General features: G+C 46.4%; 1 protein-coding gene and 1 non-coding gene across 17 annotated transcripts in view; one reads left to right on the top strand and one right to left on the bottom strand.

Annotated features, from left to right (window-relative positions):
* The window catches only part of PTPRT (protein tyrosine phosphatase receptor type T), a 1,141,641-nt gene that overhangs the window by 851,738 nt on the left and 266,053 nt on the right, over positions 1-23,850 (bottom strand). The gene's annotated exons all lie outside the window — the stretch shown is intronic.
* On the top strand, positions 8,463-8,581 carry LOC130030796 (5S ribosomal RNA). The gene has a single exon (XR_008793480.1). It is a non-coding gene; the product is annotated as a 5S ribosomal RNA (ribosomal RNA).

Below are 23,850 nucleotides of genomic sequence, written 5' to 3'. Positions count from 1 at the left end.
GATTAGGGAACTGATGGGCTGGAGCGATAGCACAGCGGTAGGGTGTTTGCCTTGCACGCAGTCAACACGGCCGACCCGAGTTCGATTCCTCCGCCCCTCTCGGAGAGCCCGGCAAGCTACCGAGAGTATCTCGCCCACACGGCAGAGCCTGGCAAGCTCCCCGTGATGTATTCGATATGCCAAACACAGTAACAACAAAGTCTCCAATGGAGACGTTACTGGGCCCGCTCGAGCAAATCGATGAGCAACGGGAGGACAGTGACAGTGACAGATATGGGTACTACACCAAATGATGCTCAGTAGTGTGACTCTAAGCTCAGGAATCACTCCTGGCAATGCTTGGAGGATCATATGGGAAGCTGGGGATGGAACCTGGTTACCACTGCCTGCAAGGCAAGCATCCTACCCACTGTACTATCACTCCAGCACTGCACCCCACAGGAAGTATTAAGAGCTTGCAGGGGTGAAAAGCAAAAGGAACATCAGCAGCACCCACCAAGCAGAGAAGCAGACAGGAACAATCTCTGGAAGGAATTCCTGGTACCCCCTGAAACTGTAAGGCTGTCCTGCCACCAGCAAGCAAACATCTAAGCACTTGTCCAGTAGTTGGGGGAGGGGGTCTGGGGTCTCCAGTGGGCAAGCACAGAGGAGATGCAGAGAGCTGGCAGCAGAGAGAGCCTCAAGTCTTCCATAGCCTTGGTCACTGGCCACCTACGGGGCAGTCAAACCATGTCCCAATCACATGTGAAGTCACAGCCAACAGATGATCTCTGCCCAGCTGCCAAGACCCTGTGGGCCCCCTACGCCAGCCTCCTCACTCTGACACTGTCAACATCCTCACGTGTGAGAAGACTAAAGTACCAATACTGTCCTGGAGCCGGACTCCAGGAGCACCAAGGTTTACATAATTCTGAAGGAATTACGAATTATGGCTCATATTCCATACTATTCATACTACTCTGTTATATAATTTTGAAGGAAGACTTAAGGGGAAAAGTACAACTTGGAAAAGATACTATTTATTTGAAAGAAGAAAAGAAATCACAAGCAATACATTTCTATCAATTTGCTAGACCACAAACATGTGCAAACCAGGGAAATAACTCGTCTTTATTATCTTTTGGACAGCATCTCATCCCCACATCCTCCATCACTTGTGTGTGCTGTCCTTAGACTGCATCTTCAAAACAATAATTGCGATGCCATTTCTTTTTTGACAGAGACTAGAAACTTCAGCATCCCCTGTAGCAGGCAAAGTGAAATCTGTCTAGTAGCAATACATTTTAAAGAGTTTCCTTCAAATTCACAAAATCTCACTTATTATCACATAAACTCTAGGTTTATGGTCAAACTTGGGGGGAAACTATAAAATTCCTTTCATGTACATTCATAAATAATATTTCAGGGCAAATATTCTTCTGTACTGAGTCATGGCAAATTTTTGATTCGAGGATAGTACCTGTGTTCCTGCAAATAATTTCCACACTATGGCAGCTAGTGATGGCTTAACTACACACAACTATGAATATACATCTGTGTGTGTCAGAGACCTATGCCATCTCTATTATATGCATTCTTGGTTCATAGACTATAGTATGTATTTTTATATTACTCAGTTATACAATTTTAGGGATCTAGACAAGTAGAAACTGCAATATAGTTTGGGTCATCAATAGTACATATCTTTTTTTACATATTAAATAATGAAATACACACAGAGAACATTCCATCTCAAAATGAGCTCCTTTGTCATGTAGATTACTTCACACAGAAGACAATAGAGAGCCAACATGCTTCAGAAAGTTTCTTACCTGCCTCTCACCTACCTAAGAGGATTTAGATAAGGGATCTGTATCAAGAGAACAGCTGTTCCTTGAGATATCAGGAAGACTCACCTCTATTCTAGACACATCAGGCCTTTGGCCACAAAACGACTGTTCTTCCTTCTTCCTATGAATTGACTTTTCCCCTTTGAAGGCCCAGTCCCTGCCCTTGCCCCTTCTCTGAGCCCAGGATGGAAAGAAGCCCCAGTGGGGATCTGTACAGTGTTCCCTTTGAGTATAGTGTCTTGAGACGGCTCCCATTGGTAGATCATTATATTGAAGTTCTCCTGTTCATCTCTCTCATCAGTTTAATTATCAGAGCAGTCAATAAGCCTAGAAGAGAAGGAGGGGCAGGATTTCCTCCCTCAAGATATAACATTTAAATCTGCATATAAGTATGCATATAAAGGCATATAAATTTCAGAGTATATGTTCCTATAGGATATAGACATATATAATATACCTCTGCACAGTATATATGCATTCACACAAATAATCTGTACTACATATAACATTCATACTACATAGGAAATGAGTATATATATATATGTGTGTATCTATATATATGGGCTGGAGCAATAGCACAGTGGGTGGGGCTATGTTTGCCTCGCACGCGACCAACCCGGCTGACCCAGGTTCGATTCCTCCACCCTTCTTGGAGAGCCCAGAAAGCTACCAAGAGTATCTGTATCTGCACAGCAAAGCCTGGCAAGCTACCCGTGGCGTATTCGATATACCAAACACAGTAACAACAGGTCTCACAATGGGGATGTTACTGGGCCCGCTTGAACAAATCAATGAACAACAGGAGGACAGTGCTACAGTGCTAGTGCAGTACATATACATATCAAGCTATAGTTTCAACTTCCATTTCTCTGGATCCCCCAAATGCCCCAGGACTACTCCCAAAACTCTACCTGCAATCCCTCATCTCTGAAAAGAAAATGCAATGAAAGGAAAACCGGGGGGAAACAGAAGGCTTCACCAATTGTGGTAGGAGGAACTTATTTTGGTAATTTTTGAAAAGTTAAGATCGGAGCATAGTCCCAAGAGAGGTGGGATGGTAAGGAAGCCTGGAGTGATAGCGGTGAACCTTGATCATGAACAGCTTTATAACTATCTCACAGTGATTCAATTAAAAAAAAAAAGCACTGTAGCACTGTCCTCCCATTGTTCATCGATTTGCTCAATCGGGCATCAGTAATATCTCACAACAAGTTGTGAGACTTGTTATTACTGTTTTTGGCATATCAAATATGTCATGGGTAGTTTGCCAGGCTTTGCAGTGTGGGCGTGATACTCTCGGTAGGTTGCCAGGCTCGCCTAGAGGGACGGAGTAATCGAATCTGGGTCGGCCACATGCAAGGCAAATGCCCTACCCACTGTGCTATCACTCCAATAAAAAAAAAAAAAACATAAAAATAAAATAAAGACTAAAAAAAGAAATGAAGTGTGGAGGGCTCCAAAGCTATCTGTGTCAGGGCAAAGCTTGGCCCCTGAGGGACAGCAGCCACTGCTCTCATGTGCCCCCCCCCCCACTTCCTGCTTAACTCCAGACCTCCAATAGCTACAGCAAAGGACCTTGGGAAACCAGGCCCATGTTTCCCACCAAACCGTCAGTTACTTCCATTCAAGCATTGTGGATGGTTCCTTGGAGGGAAAAACATTCAACAGCTCTGCTAGAAAACATTGCTATTGTCTAGAGCTCAGGCAAAATGCTGTTAATTCAGACATTTTCCCATTTGCTACGACAGACGGAGGCCCTTTGGCATTTGGGACTCCTGTGAATTTCCCCCACTTCACCCCTTTTCCTTTCTCCCTGGCAGTTCTTTCCAAACCTCAACCACATGTTGGAAGCCTTCATCACAAACTAAACAGCTGGCTTCTTTATTCCCCTCCCTCCATCCCTGTATCCCTGGTTTGGTTGAACATCTTTTGGACAAGAAGCCCCAGATAACATCACCAGAGCACACTCAGTCCACAGCCCCTGGAAGTCCCCCTGAACTCTGCTGCCCAGCTGGGAGTTGGGAATATGTGGACTTGGATTCACTAAAACTACCCTCATGGACTGTAAGCTTCGTCAGATTCTCTAGGCAGCAGAGTCCTGATGGGCTGAGTCTGTGCAACTGGAAAGTGCTGGAAAGCTCTAACATGGTCCATGATAGAATCCATGGCAGTTTTCCTATTCTCCATGACCATATCTTTATTATTTTGTAAATAATAAAGTTTATCTAAGGCAGTAACATACCACCACTGTCTTACTGGAAACTTAGTAAGAACTGAGTTGTTGACGGAGGCTCCTTGAGGGAACAGATAAAAGATTCCTTCTGTGTCCCCAAGAGCTCCACAGTTTGCTCCAGAAGCAAAAGAGGCATGAGCGGTCAGACACAGATCTGAACCTAGAGAAAAGCACTCTCACTCCATGAAGTCTTGGGACGCTCAAAAATCAGTGAGAAGGAGGAGTTTGAGATAGAATACACTATAGAACAGTAGGTCTTCTCTGAAATCAGCCACCAAAGGAAAATTTCTACAGTCAGAGTGCCTCCTCCAAAAATTCTTTTTTATGTACTTTATGTATTTTGTTACACACACATACGTACATTATGTCTTAGGGCAATTAAAGGAAAAAATAAACAGATGCTAGAAAAAAGTCTGGCACATTTTTAAGAGATAAAAATATATATTATCTTTTGCTATGGTCATTAGGAGTAGAGTGCTTATAAAATGTAACCGTAATTTAGCAAAAATATACTGCAACAAGTTATCACTGTTGGTAGATATTAAGTAATGATTATTCTGATTATACTAATGTCACAAATATTCAAAGTTCCTACTTGTACCCATTAATATATTTGAGAACATGATATTGTTATGTAATTAATATCTGAAATGTTATACAGAGCATCCATCATATATTTCTATACACAGAAACTTATATATAGGACTTATTCATTTTTATTCTAAAATATATTTATTGCTAATAATTTGGAAAAATTAACACAATCCCTTCTAAACTCACTTTCTGAGAGTCAATGCAATTCCTACCATGATCTATAATTTTGAGATATTTTTCACCAATAAATTTTTATTTTCTTAAAAGAAAAATAGGCATCAGAGTGAAAATAAAGCATTACAACCTGTTATTAAAATAACATTACCATAGAGGCTTGAATAATAGTACAGTGGGTAGGGTGATTGCTTTACACAAGGCTGACCTGAGTTGGATCCCTGGCATTCCATATGACTCCCTAAGCACTGCCAGGACTGATCAGTTACTTAGGGCTTAGAGTAAGTCCTGAGCACTGCCAGGTATGGTCGGAAAATTAAAATTAAGAAAAACAACAACACTACATTACTATAGCAAAATGTATGCCACTAAAAGTTCGTCTAAAACCTAAGTTTAATGGTATAATCCTACAATGCAATCCATAGCATTTCCTCTTGTTGTTTTCATAATTTACTATTTATAAAGCGAGGAGATAAATCTTGGATATATCCCTATTTATTTCCTTAGAATAATTTTCTGAAAATTAAATTTTCAGGGTCAAGAGGCATGCATAATTTTGTATGTGCAGATAAATAACCTTCTAGAACAATGGTTCCAATTAACACTGCAGTTTCCAAAAAGTGTCAAGTTGCTCACTTCTCCCAAATCCTCACCAGTAATAAGTTTCGCTTCTTTAATTTGTCAATTTAAATTTATGAAACACAGAGTGCTATTGATTTAAAGTTAAGTTCTCTGAATATCAGGTAAGGTTAAATGGCTTTTCATAATTTCAACTAGCCACTGGCATTTCTTCACTTATGAATTGACTGTTCTAATACTTCACACATTTTATGATTGGACTGTATATCCTTTCTAACATATGGTAGAACTCAAGAAATGAATCTATTTCTATATTTTAATTATAAACATGTTATTTATTTTAACCTCAGAATTATTTTACCCTACTGACAGTAAGGAATTTAAAATAAAATATCTAAAATATTCTCCACTAAGACAGAATTGCCTCCTGAAAATGCTTTAGTATTTGATGCTGCAGAAGAAATATTCACCTGTTTTATCTTTTGATTCTCTTGTTAAATTATGAACATATTTTAATCTATAATTCACCTAGAAATAATTTTAATGTACAATGTGGCATATGAATCTAACTCTATTTTTAAAGTATTTTGATTATCATTACAGCACCATTGAAAAATCCATCTACTCCTTTGATAATAATCATATATTAAAATTTTACATATCTATTGGACGATTACTAAACTGTCTCTCTGTTCTATTGATTGGGGCCTTTAAATATAACAGTACCAATATATCATAATGAGTATGGATCTGAATATGACTTAATTTATGGTAATGTTAGAGATTAGTTCGGGAAGTAGACTTACTTTTTTTTTTGCTTTTTTTGGGTCACACCCAGCGATGCACAGGTGTTACTACTGGGTTTGCACTCAGGAATCACTCCTGGTGATGCTCAGGGGACCATATGGGATGCTGGGAATTGAACCCGGGTCAGCCGCGTGCAAGGCAAACAAACACCCTACCTGCTGTGCTATTTCTCCAGCCCCAGGAAGGAGACTAACTTTAAAACTCTCTTACCTCCTTTTTTGTGGGGGGTTGATTTGTGGGCAACACCTAGTGATGCTCAGGGCTTATTTGTACACTTAGGGATTGTGCCTGGAAGCTCCAGAAACTTATGTGGTGCTGGGGATAGAACCTGCATCAGCTGAAGGAAAGGCAGATACCTTCTCCACTGGATTATATTCCCTGACCCTACCTGTCCTATATTAGCTAGCTGGCTTGGGAAAGTCTGTACCTTTGTTTGTGAAAATTGACATGAGCTCATATATGTAAGACACATTAAGCCACACCACACACAGAATGAGCCCTCCATAAATAGGAATCTTTGAATGCTGTTTCTTTGGATGCTGTACTAACGAAGTCACACTGCATCTGACAACAGAAGTTACTGCCACACCATTTCCGGAGGATGGAATTCAGAAAGCACAGATCTATGTGGGGATACGCTTAGTGCCTTCTGAGAACTGTGAAGGAGAAGCCCTGCATGCCTTCTCTACCATCTCTGGGCAAGTGCTCAAAACCTCTAGCGTTCTCTGGCTTCTATATGCATCACTGCACTCATGGCCTCCAGATACACATGGTTTCCACCCCATGTGACCTCACACCATCTTCCTTCTGTGAAAGTCTGTCACTATGTCAAAAGTTCCCTTTTTATAAGAACACCAATCATAATGCAATAGGGTCCCAACTAAAGGCCTCATCTTCACTCTGCTACACCTGGTAGTGAGTATACCAGTGTTTCTTCTTTGGAATAACACATCACAAAAGTAATTTTCATTCTACTTTTCCATGGTGTATATCTCCATCATGGGGCTCCCAGACTTTAAGGTCAATATTTCTGATAATTTACAGCAAAGAATAACACTGGCTGTAGAATTGAAATGGGATCTTGCTGTGTGGAGGTGGTTATGTTTTCTTGTTTTTAGGATTCCTCTCTCAAGTTCTAGTTGATTAAAGTATTAGAACCTGGGTGGCCTGCTAACTTTGAAACTAGAATGGGTAATTGATTTGACCAAATTTGAGATCACTAAGCTAGACATGAGATGCTTCTATCTGATATATAATTTGGAATGCATTCATTACTGTCTGCATGTCGAATTTTCCCTACATTCCAGGCTGTATCTTATTGTAAGAGCTGCACTGTTCCTAAAACATAGTACCAGAGTAGATTTGCAAGTTTTTGTTCTTTGTTCCATTTTGTTTGGATGGTTACATCTATCTTCATTTGTAAAACCATCCTCCATACTCCCTTGACAAATTTCACAACCACGATTGTTTTTCCTTCCTCAGGAAAGAGATTTGTGGCTAAACCCTAGGTGACCCTCTTCAATCTAATACTACCCCTGTATCTCCTAGAAACAGCTCTGAGAATGAAGCAGAAGGATGACACCTTTTCAAAAGGCTGAGCACCATCTTTGGCCAAAGCAGACCATTTTAAGGGAGTGTAAAGATGACTAAGAAATCATGGAGTCAAAACTGACAGAGAGGGCTGGAGCAATAGTACAGCGGGTAGGGCATTTGCCTTGCACACAGCCGATGCAGGTTCGATTCCCAGCATCCTATATGGTCCCCTGAGCCCCGTCAGGAGTAATTCCTGGGTGCAAAACCAGGAGTAACCCCTGTGCATAATCGGGTGTGAACCAAAAAGAAAAAAAAAACTGACAGAGAGGCCAACCAAAATGAAACCAGGTCAGTAGACAATTAGAACAAAGAACGCTATCAATACATGCAGCCTCCCTTCTTTATGTACAGTTTTCTTTCCACTGTTAAAGAATTCCATTCATGGACCAGAGAGATAAATACTAGGGATAAGGTGCTAGTCTTGCCTGTGGCTGGCCCCATTAAATCCCACTCACCACATGGTCCTCCAAGAACCACCAGACTCCATTTTCAGGCACAGAAGTTTCAGCAACCAGTACCAACCGTAGAGAAGGCAGCTCTGCCCACATGAGCTCTGGATTTTTTCCCACATTGGGGCACTTTCAGATATTGTCTGGTGGGTGACTCTTGAATTGCAATTTCAAGATCTCCAAATAAAAGTCCTGCTTTCACCTGTCTACGGCCATACCACCCTGAACGCGCCCGATCTCGTCTGATCTCGGAAGCTAAGCAGGGTTGGGCCTGGTTAGTACTTGGATGGGAGACCGCCTGGGAATACCGGGTGCTGTAGGGGGCTGGAGCGATAGCACGGCGGGTAGGGCGTTCGCCTTACAAGCGGCCAACATGGCCGACCCGAGTTCGATTCCTCCGCCCCTCTCGGAGAGCCCGGCAAGCTACCGAGAGTATTCGATATGCCAGACACAGTAACAACAAAGTCTCCAATGGAGACGTTACTGGGCCCGCTTGAGCTCGAGCTTTCACCTGTAGACAAACTTCGAGTGCCCGACTTATTGTTAGACTGTGGTCGAAAGAAGACAGGGTGATGAGCACTCAATTCCCTCTCTTCCTCAAAAGTTCAGCCCATTATAAATATGAATCACCCATAAAACCAGTGCCAGTCACCTCTAGAAGTCCCAGATTTCTTAGAACTCAGCTATAAAGCCAAATAGGAATGCTACTTAGCAAGATCAAGGGACAAACTCTGGAGACCTTCAGAGAGTCGGACCAGTATCAAATGTTTCCTGTTAAATGAATCAAAAAGCTACCTAATACCGGATTCCAGGCAGTTTAGAACTTCAAACGCAAACAGATCAGCATTGACCAAGAGTTGAGGGGAATGTCAGAGAGATGGTTTAGGAGCAGAGGTACTGGGATTGCACACATCTGACTCTCTACTTCAACCCCCAGCTCCACAATACGATCTCCTGTGCACCACCAGAAGTCAACCATGAGCAGGGAGTCAGGAAGAGCCTTTGGACCTTGCTGAATGTGGTCCAGACACACACACACACACACACACACTGCAAATAAAACAAAAAGCCCCAGAGTTGAAGGAGAGGGAGAGTACTGACAACATAGGGGCACTCCAAGGCAATTTGGTCCCTAATAGGAGGCCACAATGTTAATAATAACAAGGAATAAGTGGGCAGGTGAATGGAGGAGGCCATGTGGTGATAATAGTAAAAGTGGAGAAAGATAGATTCCAGTATACCTTTGGTGCTCCTTGAGTATATTACAAAGCAGAGAGTTTGGGGGTAAAAAAACACATACACTGCCCCAAACCTGATTAGAGGCCTGCAAAACATGGTCTCTGGGCCCCTTTTTCTTTTCTAATGACCCAAACCCTTTGCCCACCACTGAAATGACCTACTTTGTGAATATGTTGCACAGGGACCTAATAAACCAAGAAATAAAGAGGGGCAAAGGGAGGTGCAATTGAGAACACAGAAGCAGTCGTGACTTCGGCCCGGGTCCAAACGACAGAGCTCTGTATGCCAATGCCGTTGCTAACATCTGGTTCGTAGGAACTCAAAGAGAACAGCTCCCAGGCTGACAAGCCTGCGCCTATGGAGGGTCTCGCCGGGAGGCCAGCCACAGTGTATAATGTGCTTCAAAATTCTATGCTCCCATTAAAAAGTTTATGGCCCAGCTGAGCAGTGCCCCTGGCAGGCGGCACTGGGCTCTCAAACACGCTCCTCAGACCTGGCCTGGCCCTGGCTGAAGCCTGAGGGTCTCTTTCCCGGAGCAGACCTGGAGCATTTCGAAGGTGCCCTGCAAGCTGCCTTCCGGCTCGGTGTGTGAGGCCCCAGGTGCGGGGCTGCATCCCAGGAGGAGAGCCACCTTGCCCTGCTCCCAGCTCCCAAGGGTGCCCGGACATTGAGGAAGCAGTGGATGGCCCTGCTACTTAACAAGGAGAACGTGTCCCAAGGCCGCTTCACCCCACGTGTTGCAGCCCTGCTGCTGGCTACGAATGAGTGGCAGTTGTTTTTAAAAGTTGTTTCACTTTTTTTCCTCACAAAGACCAATTTGCTACCAAAGAAAGAACTCAGCCAAGTTAGAGTAATTAACCTGCAAGATGCCAAGACACAGCCAGACTTGCTGTCCTCCCCCCTGGGTCCCCAGCCACCCCAAAGGCAGGAAACAGCCACAGTTCAGGGGCTTGCAGGTGGGGCTGGAGCCCTCGAACCCACTGAGTGGGCGCACCAGCTCCCTGGACTGCTGTGCAGCTGGTGGGGAAGAGCTGAGGCTGATTGCTGGCTGGGGACAGTGCTTAGGGGCTCCCTCTCCCATTTCACCCTGCATGTTTTCTGTGCCCCCCCCCTTGCAGGTTGGATGCAGTGAATTCCCTGTTCCTTAACAAGAGTGGCTGCCCGCAGAGACTCAGGGCTCTATCTCTGACTCTAGAACCTTCTACCCATCTAGACTCAGGCACCAAGTCTTCACCTGCTCTTCCATCTCCCACTAGCAGATTTTCTTCCATAGCAGAGTGGCTATGGGAAACCCCTGCTCCTCTATCCCAGAGAGGCCGACAGGATGGTGAGTCTCGTGTGCCCAAGGACGTTCACAGGACCAAGAAGTTGGCCCTGAGCCCACAGATGACAACATGGCGCTTCATCTGAGGCCTGTGCGCATGGAACCAGTTGATGGCAAAGACCCACCCTTTCCACAGGCCTCAGGCCAGACCTGGGGGGTCTTCCTGCTCACCAAGGACACAGCCCGGCATAAATAACACCAAATGCTCAGTCTTTCTCTCAGAAGTAACTGGCAGGATGCTCTGTCCCCATAGACCGAGCCATACAAATACCAACTGATCTGACTAGACCAACCTTTAGCCACACCTGGAGATGAAGGAAAACACCACAGGCCTGGTGTGGGGTCCGCTCCCTGCACCCACCCACCAGCCCTGCCATCCCCCACTTTATGACCTCTCCCTTTGCTGCAGTTAGCCAGTCTGAGACTATCTTCCAGAAGGAGACGAACCTTAATTTCCACTCAGGGCTGAGACCACCCCCCCCCCGTTGAGGAGACTTGTTGGGGATTTGAGGGGATGGGGGCGTTCACTCAGATGGAGAAAAACCAATACTTGCTTTCAGGGGCTTAGTACATGCTCTCAGGCAGTTTTGCTACCAAGGAAAAGGAACCCCCAAAAAGATGGTGCCCTCACCTCTGCACTCTGCCTCAACCTCTCTCTTGTTCTTTCCTCTTGCTATGACCCAATGCGAGAGAAGACCAGATTTCAAGAGGCAAAGGACAGCCCTTCTTCAGTCTCAATGACCAAGGCTGATGCAAGGAGCAAAGGGGAGACAATGAAATGAATGCCGCCTTCTGTCCATGACACAGAGGCCTGGAGCGAGAGCTCTAAGCCAAGACACAGGGGGACATCTGGTGTGGCCATGCAGTGGACATAGGCTGAGGGCGGGGGGCCACAGGAGTAGTAGCCATGTCTCTGGGAAATTCTGGGAGTGTTTCTCCTTTTCTGTGACTGCGCACTGCCTGAGATAGCTCTGAGGAGACCATGAGAAACTAACTGTGATGGGATTAGGAGGTCACTGCTCAGAGGCCCAAGAGTGAGTGTGGCTGGGAGCCACATTCCCCACAAAAGATCATAAGTCAGGGGCGACATGGGATTGTCAACTGGCAAGGGTGAGTAGCTAAGCCACAAACCTTATCTTATGACACCCACTAGGTGCCAAACCCTGAACTTACCATTTTTGCAGACAGTATCTCATCAATCTTCAACACCAGAAAAGTCAAAGAAATCAAAGTATGTGAACTGAAGTTGCAGAGATTTAATACTCCAAGGGAGCAGGATGACCTTAGAATGCCTGTCCCACTGAAAAGGCAGCTCAGATAGAGAAGGGAGGACCAAATAAAGGATGTTGGGAGGATCCTCCCAGGAAGGGAGATGCATACTGAGAGTAGACCCTAGACCGAACATGACTACCACTCAATGCCTCTTTTGCAAACCACAGCACCCAAAAGGACAGAGAGAACAAGGGGGAATGCCCTGCCACAGAGGCAGGGTGGGATTGGGGGGGGGCGGGGGGGAGGGATACTGGGATCAGTGGTGTTGGAGAATGGGCACTGGTGGAGGGACAGGTACTCGATCATTGTATAACTGAAACCCAAGCCCAAAAATTTGTAAATCTACAACTCTACCTCATGGTGTTTCACTAATAAAAATCTAAATTAAAAAAAAAGAATGCCTGTCCCCCCAAAGTGGGACTGCTCTCTGAGGCCCAATGTGTCCACTGACTCAGGATTCTTTGGTCCAGAAGCATTCCATGGCTCTTGAGTGCCAGTCCTCCCAGTAGTAAGCCTGACTCAGCACTCACACTTTATCACAGGCGCTTCCGAGAACAATTGGGACCATAGGTAATTACCCATCTCTCTCCGCTAACTTCACAAGTCCAGACCCAGCCAAGGAATGCACCATTCTGTGATCAGGACAGAAGAGAGTGGCAGCCTGCATGGGGACAGGTGGTGTAGCAACCCTGTGAATGTCCGAGGGGATCAGAAACACAGGAAAAGACGTGCTCTCAGCTGTCTCTGCCACTTGCGATTTGAGGATGAATAAAGCGAGCACGCTGAGTCAGAGGCAGGGAACAAAATGTGAATGGCTTAACAAATTGTGGGACATCCTCCCCACAAGCACTACTCAGCATGAAATATTAATACATGCACAAAGACGGATGACTCTTGCACAGGCGGGCTAAGTGGAAAGGCAAGTGCAAAAGACTATATGCCATATTACTCCTTTTATATAAAATTGTAGGAATGTAAAAGCCATCGTATCAGAAAGCAGATAAGTGGTTGTCTGGAGTAGTGAATGGAAAGAAGGTGATGGGGGTCAGGAGGGATGGATTTGCAAGGAATTGAAAGGAAACTTTTTAGAGTGAAGGAATAATTCTCACCTTGATGGGTAGAGAATGGTTGTGTGACGGTATACAATGACCAAAATTCACTACCCTGTACACTTAAATGTTATAGCCTGGAGATAGTATCTTGACACATTTGTAAAAAGAGGAGAAAATAAAGTCACGGTCCCACACATAAAAAGATCTGAGACCTGTATCCCAAGCAAAAGATAAAATAAGCAACAGGGGCCAGCAAGAATGCACACACAAAAAGAAACGGATGGTTCTTCCCTTTAGGGAGCTTCTATCACATTTGTGAAACAAGAGAAAGGAAAAAATAATAAAGGAAACCTGAAAGGCACATTTGAATGTTTCCTTTCCTATCAGGGTAGTAATCAGTGCAGAGAAGTGGGTAACGAGGAAGACCAAGAGTGTTTAATTAAACTGAGCAATCATTAAACTGGATTTAAGAGTGCTTGTGTTTGCAAAACAACAAAATATTTACAGACGTTTTCTTCATTCCCTTCATTAGTTTCAGACTCCGCAGGAAATATGGAGGTTGGGAACTGGTCCTAATGAGATCCTGCACACTTTAACTACTGAGGTTGCAGTGGCAAAGAGACAGCATTGAAACACTCTGGGGATGGAGTGTTAAGTGAGAAAAGCAATCCAAAAATCTAAAAATGAGCCTGAGCTCGCATTGCAAGTAGTCCCTAAACAGAGAGGCCTAGTGGGAGTGGGAGCTGGAAATGGGAAACATTTTTTGTTGCAAGGGACAGGAGAGGTGGGAATTAGCTCGTCTTTTCATCTTCCCCATTTTCCGGAACTATCCTCATTGCTCTTTTGCTTTCAAGGTGAAAGTATATTGGAGGCCTGATACGGAGCTTGAGCTCACCGTGTCTCCACGCCCTCTTAGACAAACTGGAGAACTGCAATGTTCCTTGTGCCTTATGTGGGGTCACTGCACCCGGCATCCCCTCTAATCAGGCGCCTCCTTCCCCAAGAGATGGAACTTCACTCTCCCAAGTCACCCATGACCTCTGTCCCACAAAATCCAAAGTTCAAGGTCTCAGCCCTCTTCCTACTATTCCTCTCTGCAGACTGGACACAGTGCATAGTTCCAACCTCCTTTGCAACTTCCAGCCCCACTCTCCCTGGCTTGCACTTCCCCTCACTCCTTCTTGGCATCCAGACTGGGCTACCTGCTGTTCTTTTTTTTTTTTTTTAATTGAATCACTGTGGGAAAGGTTACAAAGCTTTCAGGTTTAGGTCTCAGTCATGCAAATATCAAACACATTTCCCTTTACCAATACTTATTTTTTACCATGAAGAACCCCAATAAAACCCCACCCCCCACCCCTCCCCGTCCCTGTGAGGCAGATGAATTCTAGTTAACACTCTATCTGCTTTGATTAGATTCATTGTTTCAATAAAAGATCCACCACTATTATTTAGAGTTTACCCCCCCCCCCCCCTGGAGCGATAGCACAGTGGTAGGGCATTCGCCTTACAAGCGGCCAACACGGCCGACCCGAGTTCGATTCCTCCGCCCCTCTCGGAGAGCCCGGCAAGCTACCGAGAGTATTCGATATGCCAGACACAGTAACAACAAAGTCTCCAATGGAGACGTTACTGGGCCCGCTCGAGCAAATCGACGATCAAAAAAAATGGGGCTGGAGCGATAGCACAGCGGGTAGGGCGTTCGCCTTACACGCGGCCAACATGGCCGACCGGAGTTCGATTCCTCCGCCCCTCTCGGAGAGCCCGGCAAGCTACCGAGAGTATTCGATATGCCAGACACAGTAACAACAAAAGTCTCCAATAGAGACGTTACTGGGCCTGCTCGAGCAAATCGACGATCAACGGGAGGGCTTTTACCCCCCCCCAATCAGACATGCTGAAAAAGCATTGCGAAGTGATTTGCTTTCTACAGCTGGGTTCAAGAATTAAATGTTGGTTTTGGATTTCTGTTATTTTACCAATTGACCCTGGAAATATTTCCACTGAAAGTCAGATAGTTAAGAAATTGGTTTCTGTGTTCTGGAGTCGTGGCCGTGCTGGAGAGCCGCTCATGGGGGGCAACTGGTGGCCTCGGTAGGGCGTGAAGGGCAGACCGAAATGCCCCCCTTCGTGAGGTTAGACTTCTCAGGGTGTAGTCCTTGATCTTCTTCACTTTTCTCAGGGATCTCAATCCATCAATGCACTGACTATCCTCAATGCCCTTGTTCTATCTCAGGCCTTTATTCCAGACTTGCCCTGACGTGTCCACTTGGATGCTCCACAGATATGTCAAGACGAGTGCCAGTCCTGCCCCCAGGTTTGGAGGAGGATGCTGAGCATCCCTTTGAGGGTCCCTGAATCATTCCCACATGTCCAGGAAGAGGGTTCATGAAATTGTCGCAAGCTAAACATGTGCATACAGAATTCTGCTTTCCTAAAAGGAATGACCACTGGGAAGGCCTTTACATCTAGGACAATACCCCAAAGAGAAACGCCCCCTTCTCAGCCACCACCCACCTCATAATCTAGTCTAAGGGCCCCTAAGAATACAGTGGTATTTTACATGTTCGTGTCCTTGTCCTTGATGGACAAATAAGGCATCACTATCCTCTCGAGTATCAAGGCTTTCCCAAGGGGGCCTTCCCTGATACTCTTTGTGTTAGGCAGGTAGATATCTCCCCCTGTGGTCATTCCTCACTATGCTGGAAGGACCTACTTGTGACCAGTGTCTGAGCTGAGCTGACAGTCAACAACAGACTCAGGGAGACCCCTCCATACCCTATTTCTGCCCCTTCTACGAAAGATTGATGCCAACCTGGGGTTCAGGAGGAGTTGGTAAACTTGTGGCAGACGGGAGTTGCACCTGCAAATCAAGACTTTTCTATATCACTTGCATTTCTGGGCCCATGAAATATGAACTTGCAAAGCCAAAACTAGGAAACACAAAAAAGTAAAATGTTTTGGGAAACCAGAAATAGAGATCCTTACTAATGATGTTCCCAAGCAATTTTATTTTGGGAATGGTAGCTTCCCAAGAATGCTCAGGGGAAAAGAGATCATTCCCAATGGTATTCAACCAATAGGGCTGAATGGTTCAGTGGACAGACTCAGGGATGCTCACTAGGCCCACTAGGGCCAAACCTGTTGGTCCCCAGGAATCTCCAGGGCTATACCCAGGGATACTCAAGGGGTGCCCAGAAGTCATGCTGTGCCAAGGATCAAAATCAGACCTTGCATATATAAGGCATCCCTGACCCCTAAGCTATCTCCTTGAATCCATTTGCAGCTTCAAAGAACACTGTGGTGCACAGTCTCCACCATGTAAACAGGCTAGCTTCACTGCTTCATGACTAATCTTGGAAGAGATACCAACCCAGCAAAACACCCAGGTACGCCGGTCTCCAGGCTGAAAAATCTGGGACCCCCTGACAGGAATACAGGCCATGAATCATCCCAGTTCTACGAACCCTGGAGCTTCTGGAGCACACAACCACATATACTGCTGTGAAACACCTCAAAAAACACCTCTAAACTCTGTAATACTGATGCCCGGGAGGAGCACAACAAATTAAAAGATAAAGTAGCACAAAAGCCCACTAAGCTCAATACACAAAAACAGTAACACAGAGGTGTAATAGCAACAGACGTCTCAGCAAATTCTCAGACCATAACTTTAATAATACCATTGTGAGATATAGCAATTGTGTCTCTCTCTTTCTCTCTCTCCCTCTCTCTGTAACCCACACACACAAATACACACAACCCAAAGAATGCTATATACAAAAATGGGTCTTGCCTGTCTTCTGAGCTGGGCTAGGGCTCCATGAATCGGGAAACGCTAAGCTAAAAGACACACAGAGATCTTAGGTATACAGGACAAAGCAATGGTCCCTGAGAGGCAAGAGAGGAACAGGCTGACACATCACCATCTGGATGACAAGCCATCACCATTCAGCTCCTCTCCATCCTTCTCAAACAGCCCCAGGAGCCTGTATACTCCAGCCCCATTTCAGTTTTGAGAAACCTGAAGGTCAAAGAGGGTAAATGATATAGCAAGGTCACCTAAGCAGAACTGGAAAGGGCAAGAGCCCAGGATGGAGGCCTGGTTTCCTCATGCCCCACTGAGCTCCACCAGCTGCAGAGCAACCAGACCTTTGAGCCAGCAGTGCCTGTGGCATTAAAATGCCATTTTAGGACAATGGTTGCATGTGGATGAATGCGATATAAAATCAACCCAGGAACTGCTATTTCTGTCACTATTCTTTTTTGGTTTTTGGTTTGAGGGTTTTTTTTTGCTACTTTAGGGGCCACAGCTGGAGGTGCTCAAGGACAATTTTGGCTCTGCTCAGGAGTGACCTGTGATGGTGCTTGGGGGACCATGTATATTGCTGGGATTTGAACCAGAGTCGGCCACATTCAAGGCAAGTGTCTTGAATACTATCTCTCTGACCAATATTATTCTTGACTGTCTCTTTGTGCATTTGTTTTCAATTTAGCCTGGGCTACAAATCTTTGAGATCTTGGGCTAAAAGAGCATGTAGTGAGTTGAGACAGCTGGGGTTTCTGTGCATAAAACAGCCTTTGACACCAGTCTGATCAGCAGGCTGAGTGGACAGGTCCCCCAGCAACTTATACCATGTGTATGAGTTTGGGGGGGTTCTGGTTAGGGCAAAGGAGATGTCCAGAAGCCCACATACATAAAAAACTGAAGCAAGACAGAAGCCCAAGCTTATGCCCAACCCCACACAAGTAATTCAACCTCTTTGCCAGCATGGTTTGGTAAGTGACATAGCTCTGGACTCAAAGCCAAGAAGACTGAGATCCCTCAAACAGCAGATGTATAAGAGAACTTTACAGCTAGAAAGCTGCTCACTGAGGCTCATTCAGACTCCAGAGACATGCTGCCCTCACTGCACTTCACTGCTGAGGGAATGGGCTTCTAAGATGCCAGGAGAGGTGAAAACACTGAGGAGATTTGGACACTTGTCACCAGTTCCCAGAGCTATAGTTCAAGCACCAAATTGTCAGACCTGTGCTTCTGGGGAGACTCAAAGCAGGAAAAAATTGCTGCAATCTCACAGCTGTGCCTGTAGGTCATATGAGTCTGCGGGGCAGTGGTTCTGGATTCTTCCTCCACTGTTCAGAGGTGGGAGTGATCATGTTTTTTCTTTCTTTTTTAATTATTGAATCACCGTGGGATATGGTTATAAAACCTTCATGTTTGAGTTTCAGTCATACAATAATTGAACACCCATCCCTCCACAAGTGCATATTCTCCACCACCATTGTTCCCAGTATACCCCCCTTTCCAACCCTCCCCCTACCCCTATGGCAGACACTTTCCCCCATGCTCTCTCTACCTTGGCGTATTATGGTTTGCAATATGGATACCGAGAGGCTATTACATTTGGCCCTATACTTTCAGCACACATCTCCCATCCCTACCGATTCCTCCAATCATCACTGACTTAGTGATCCCTTCTCTATTCCAGCTGCCTTCTCCTCCAGCTCATGAGACAGGTTTCCAACTATGGGGCAATATTCCTGGCCCTTGTGTCTACTGTCCTTGGGTGGGGAGTGACGATTTTCTAAAAGATCCTCTGAGGGAACCCAAGGCAGGTGATCTATTGCCCACAATAAGAGAATCATGAAGGCCAGATGACAGAGAAGAGAGCACCTTTCTCAAAGGAGCCCCCAAAATGGTGAGACTTACCCTGAGAACATTCGCTAAGACTCAAAACCCAATCCGGGAAGCATTACAGGCTGCAAAGCTCATTTCCTAAACTACCCACTCTCCAGTGTGTGTTTGAACAATTCTTGGTGTAATGGCAAGCACAGTTCACTTATTTTATGGCTCATTTTTTGTTTTGTTTGGGTCTTTGGTCAACACCTGGCAGTAATCAGGGCTGACTCCAGCCTCTGCGCTCAAAGATCACTCCTAGAGGGCTCAGGAGACCATATGGGTTACCAGGAATCAAACCCAGGTGGGCATTATGCAAGGCAAGCACCCTCCCACTGTACTAATTTTCAAGTCATTAACTTACTTTTTCTTCACTTAAACACCCCCTCCTCAAGACAGAAAAACCTATCTTTATTTGCTATTAACACACCATGAAACTAAAAATACAATCAACCAAGACCCGTAAAGGTGAGTCAGTATTGGCTCCAGGAACCAACTTGGATTTCTCCTAGATAAAAATGATTCTGAATAACTGTTGGAAGAAGGGACAACAATGAGAAAAGAAAAAAGTTTCCTCCAGGAGTTCCCGTAGTCTTGAAAGAACACTGCCCATACACCGCCTAAAGTTCCCTCACTCCTTAAAGACAGCATATTTCCAGTGTCATTGGCCAAAGGCTGAGGTTCTGAATCAAACCTGAATCATCTCGAGAATCACACGCACTACTCAAGTTCTCGAGCAGTAGAGTTTGGGGCAGGGTCTGCAAATGTGCATCCCTAACGTATTCCCCATTCCAATGGGGTCAGAGCTGCTGCCTCCTGGGATGCCACATTTTGAGAACTCTCAAATCAGGAAAATCAGAGCAGCTTGAGAGGTGCTCCCCAATATGTCTGAGTACTGGGCTCTTCATTCCCCAGCTCCTCTGTCGGTTCCCCACACCAAACATCCATTATCCCAAGCCCTGCTCTGTGTCAGGCCTTCATTCACACTCATATGCGCTTAGAAGTACAGGAGATAGAAATACTACCCCCGACCACCATGCGTGGTAAGTCTCTCCAACGACCAGTGGCCATCTCTTCTTGGCACCTCATGGAAGGGAAGAGGGGGTGCTCAAGAAGTCTAGTGGGAGGCTGGAGCGACAGCACAGCGGGTAGGGCATTTGCCTTGCATGCAGCTGACCCAGGTTTGATTCCCAGCATCCCATATGGTCCACTGAGATCCGCCAGGAGTAATTCCTAAGTGCATAAGCCAGGTGTGACCCAAAAAGCAGAAAGAAAGAAAGAAAGAAAGAAAGAAAGAAAGAAAGAAAGAAAGAAGTCTGGCAGGCGCATGCCCTTTGATAGCCAGAGCTGCCTCAGCAGATCGGGGCAGCCTAGAAGCAACCCTCCACCCCACCACGCGCCTCCTTCTGACCCTGCTGTCTTTTAAATGTAGCAGTTACCTACAGGACCACACCTGATCTGCCCTCCCTTGCTGATCAAGCCCCAGCCTTGCTCGGATTTTCCCATCACTCACCTGCCCTGGGTCCCCTCTGCACCCTTCAGCTCCTCACTTTCTGAATTTACCTGGCCCCAGCCTTCTCCTGATCATAGACCCCAGCCAGTCGCTTGGGTGAGCCTGACCCCATCTACGAGCTCCACCCCAGTAAGCTTGAAGCTTGGGCAGCCAAAAGTCCAACATCTTCTCAAAGAAACTCTGAAGTGATCCACTCAACTGCCCGGGTGCTTTTCTGGAACTCGGTGCACCAAACAGAGATGGTGAAAAACATGCCCCATGGCGCAGGGTCCTTCCTTTGGCAGCACCTTCCAGATCTTCAGGCCTGGGCTGTGGGAAGTCAGGCCTGGGGAGGGAATTCAGGGGGGTGCACGGGAGCACTGCAGAGAGTGAGGGCTCCAGTACTACATAGCACAGAGCCAGCTCCAGCCTCGCTCACGGCGCCCGTGAATCCAGAGCCTGGAGCCAAGCCTCCACATTTCCGAGGCTCTCTCCTTCCTCCTCAGCATGGAGGCACTGGGGCTCGCCTGCCAGACTGTGTGTGTGATAGCAGGGAGTGGAATTCAACAATGTGTGTCAAGCCCCAGCAGGGAGGCAGCAAGGCTGTCAGCGTGTCCCCAGGAAAGAATGGCAGCACTGCCAACATTGCCACTATTGTTACTGATGGAACAGGTGCCCCGGGCGGGGCTCTTTCCACCCCTGCTCAGGGCAACCTTAGACTGTTAGGAATAGGGACTTAAAGGTCCCCTGTAGGTGCCTATGTGTGCATACACACATCTCTCTCTCTCTCTCTCTCTCTCTCACACACACACACACACACATACACACACTTGAGGGGGAGCACATGGGGGTGTTTAGAAACTTGCTGTTGACATGTCTCAAAGTCCACCACAAGAGTGGAGAGAAAAATCAGAGGTCCAACAGAGATGGAGGCAAGCTGGCTCTTCCAGACCTCTCTGTGTCCAGGAAGCAGGGAGCTGGCCAATTCCAGGAGCGGAAGCTACTGCCCCCACCCCCCAAGGAGAGAAAGGTACAAGCTTCTGAGACAGAAGGGTGAGGAAGACAGGTGCTTGGTGAGCACAAAGTCCAACAGCCCAGTGGCTTCCTGTAAGTGTACTCTCTCTCTCTTCTCTCTCTCTCTCTCTCTCCTTTCTCTCTCTCTCTCTCTCTCTCTCTCTCTCTCTCTCCCTCCCTTCCTCCCTCCCTCCCTCCCTCACACACACTTGGAGACATTCACACACAAAAACATGCACATATACTCATACACATTAACTCACACACATACATTCACACACTTAGCTACACTCACACAGATGGTATCACACACATACACACACACATACAGACACACAAAAACACTCATGAGAAGTCACATATACAACACAAACTCATATACACCCATACAACACACACAAACTCATATACACCCATACAGCACACACACACGTCTACCGTAATTCACTCACATACATGCACATACAGCAATGTACAAACTCACACACACATATTCTCACACACGTAGCCATACACTCACACTCATTCACACACAAGAAAATATGCACATTCACTCTCATGTCCACTCATACACTGTTACAACCACACACAATGTGTACACACGCACACACACGGGCATAGTTGGCTGTGTTTTTACATGCATACACCATCACACAGGTACACGCATGTGCTCATGCTCACACACTCACACTCTCACCCACACACATACTCACACTTCATCCCCCAGGCATTATCTCCTCTTTGGAATGACTCAGCTGTGGCGGACAGAGCTTCAGGGTACAGCCACAGTGCATGAACTCCAGAGGAAGCCCATGAGAGGTCTCACATGGCACTCGGACCTCTGCACACTTCTTGGACGCAGGTCCAAGGTCCAAGTCTCAAGGACAGGAGCAAGAGACGTGCATCTCCCAGAGAGGGTGAGTCACCTGCTCAAGGTCACACAGCCTGGACAGGGCAGAGCTGAATCTGGAAGCTGTACAGTTTGCCCTGTGGCCTGCAGAGTCAAGTGTCAGCTGCACAGTCCTGGGGCTGGACACAGGGCTGGGTAGCTGTGCCCGGTGAGGGGTGCAGGGGTGAGTGGGGAGGAGAGCCATCCGCCCAGCATGCATGTCTGGGAGAGGAGAGGGGAGGGCATCTACAGACGCCACAAGCCTAAACCCAAGCTCGCCACACAAGGCCCTGGCTCCCCGGCCCAAATCAGAACAGCTGCTTCTTCCATGTAATGGAACGCAAATGTCTGAAGAGCTTTGAGTTTTAATTATCCAAGTCCTGATGAAAATCCGAATCAACAGCTGCTCCCGGCCAGGCAGCCCTCAGAGAAACCCGCCGAGGCGGGGGTAGAGGGGACCTGGCCCAGACAGGATGCATGCGGCAGCAGCTGTCGGGGGAGCCCCAGCACCTGCAGTGGGGCTGTGGGGTGATGTGCTGGCCAGTGATCAGGAGAGAAAAGAAGGGAACCTTGAGTACAGCTCTCCACGTGCTCAGAAAGTCTGAACCCAGCCCACGGCCTGTGAACGTGCCGGTGTGGGAGATGGGGGAGAGGACTGGAGTTATCCTGCCCTAGTGCTCCTAGGGAGGAGAACAGAGGTATGGGTACAGCACCCCAGAAGTCCAGGGAGGGGTCGGGGGGTTGGCGCAGGTATCACAGGAATGGCTTTCAGCCAGAGTTCGACAATATATGACAGCAACTTCGGGGTCTCCAAGGACTGTGGTCTCTGCCGTTCTAGGTCCTTCTTTACTTTTGGCTGGAAATACAAGATTCTTACACAACTATTCTAGGGTAGGTACTTCCCTGCCACTGGACATGAACACCCATCCCTCTGCCTCAGCCTATGAGAGAAAAGCATCCCATCCTGCAGAATCAAGCCCCTAGGGTCTCTACTCTTCTTTTATCCCCTTCATTCCCCCTCCTCTCCCAGTGGCTCTGATACCTCCAAGGTGAAAGTAACAAAATGCCACATGGAAAAGAATAGATCACTTGGGGCCAGAGCAACAGTAGAAAGGGGAGGGCATTTACTTGGCATGTGGCCAACCTGGGTTCGATCCCCAATATCCCATATGGTCCCCCAAGTACCGCCAGGAGTAATTCCTGAGTGCAGAGCCAGAAGTAACCCCTGAGCATTGCCCGATATGACCCCAAAAGCCAAAACATAAAATAAAAAAATAGATCAATTTCCTCGGTTTCCCCTGACTCATCAGTTTAGCAAGAAAGCAGAGGAAGTGAAAGCTGGTGGACAGCTAAATCTTTGCAAGGTTTCCAGAAGGAGATGGGCGGGGCTGTCATGCTGAACACCCTTAGAGCCTGATCAAGTCACTCTCTCCTAGGATCTGATTTCATGGCTTGCATGCAAAGATACTTCAGAAAGTGTTAGTTACATAAATACAAAGGAAGTCAGGAATGTCTGAAAATAGGAAATGAGTTAAAAAAGTTTCTGTGTACTCCCGTCAAAGTGCATACCGTTATCAATAATTTAGAGTTCCAAATCACCCAAAGTGTAGAGCCACACTTATGATCAAAC

Source organism: Sorex fumeus, unplaced genomic scaffold (assembly GCF_029834395.1).
Source record: "Sorex fumeus unplaced genomic scaffold, SorFum_2.1 ptg000044l, whole genome shotgun sequence".
Taxonomy (NCBI): Eukaryota; Metazoa; Chordata; class Mammalia; order Eulipotyphla; family Soricidae; genus Sorex; species Sorex fumeus.
This window is presented reverse-complemented; position numbering and strand designations above follow the sequence as displayed.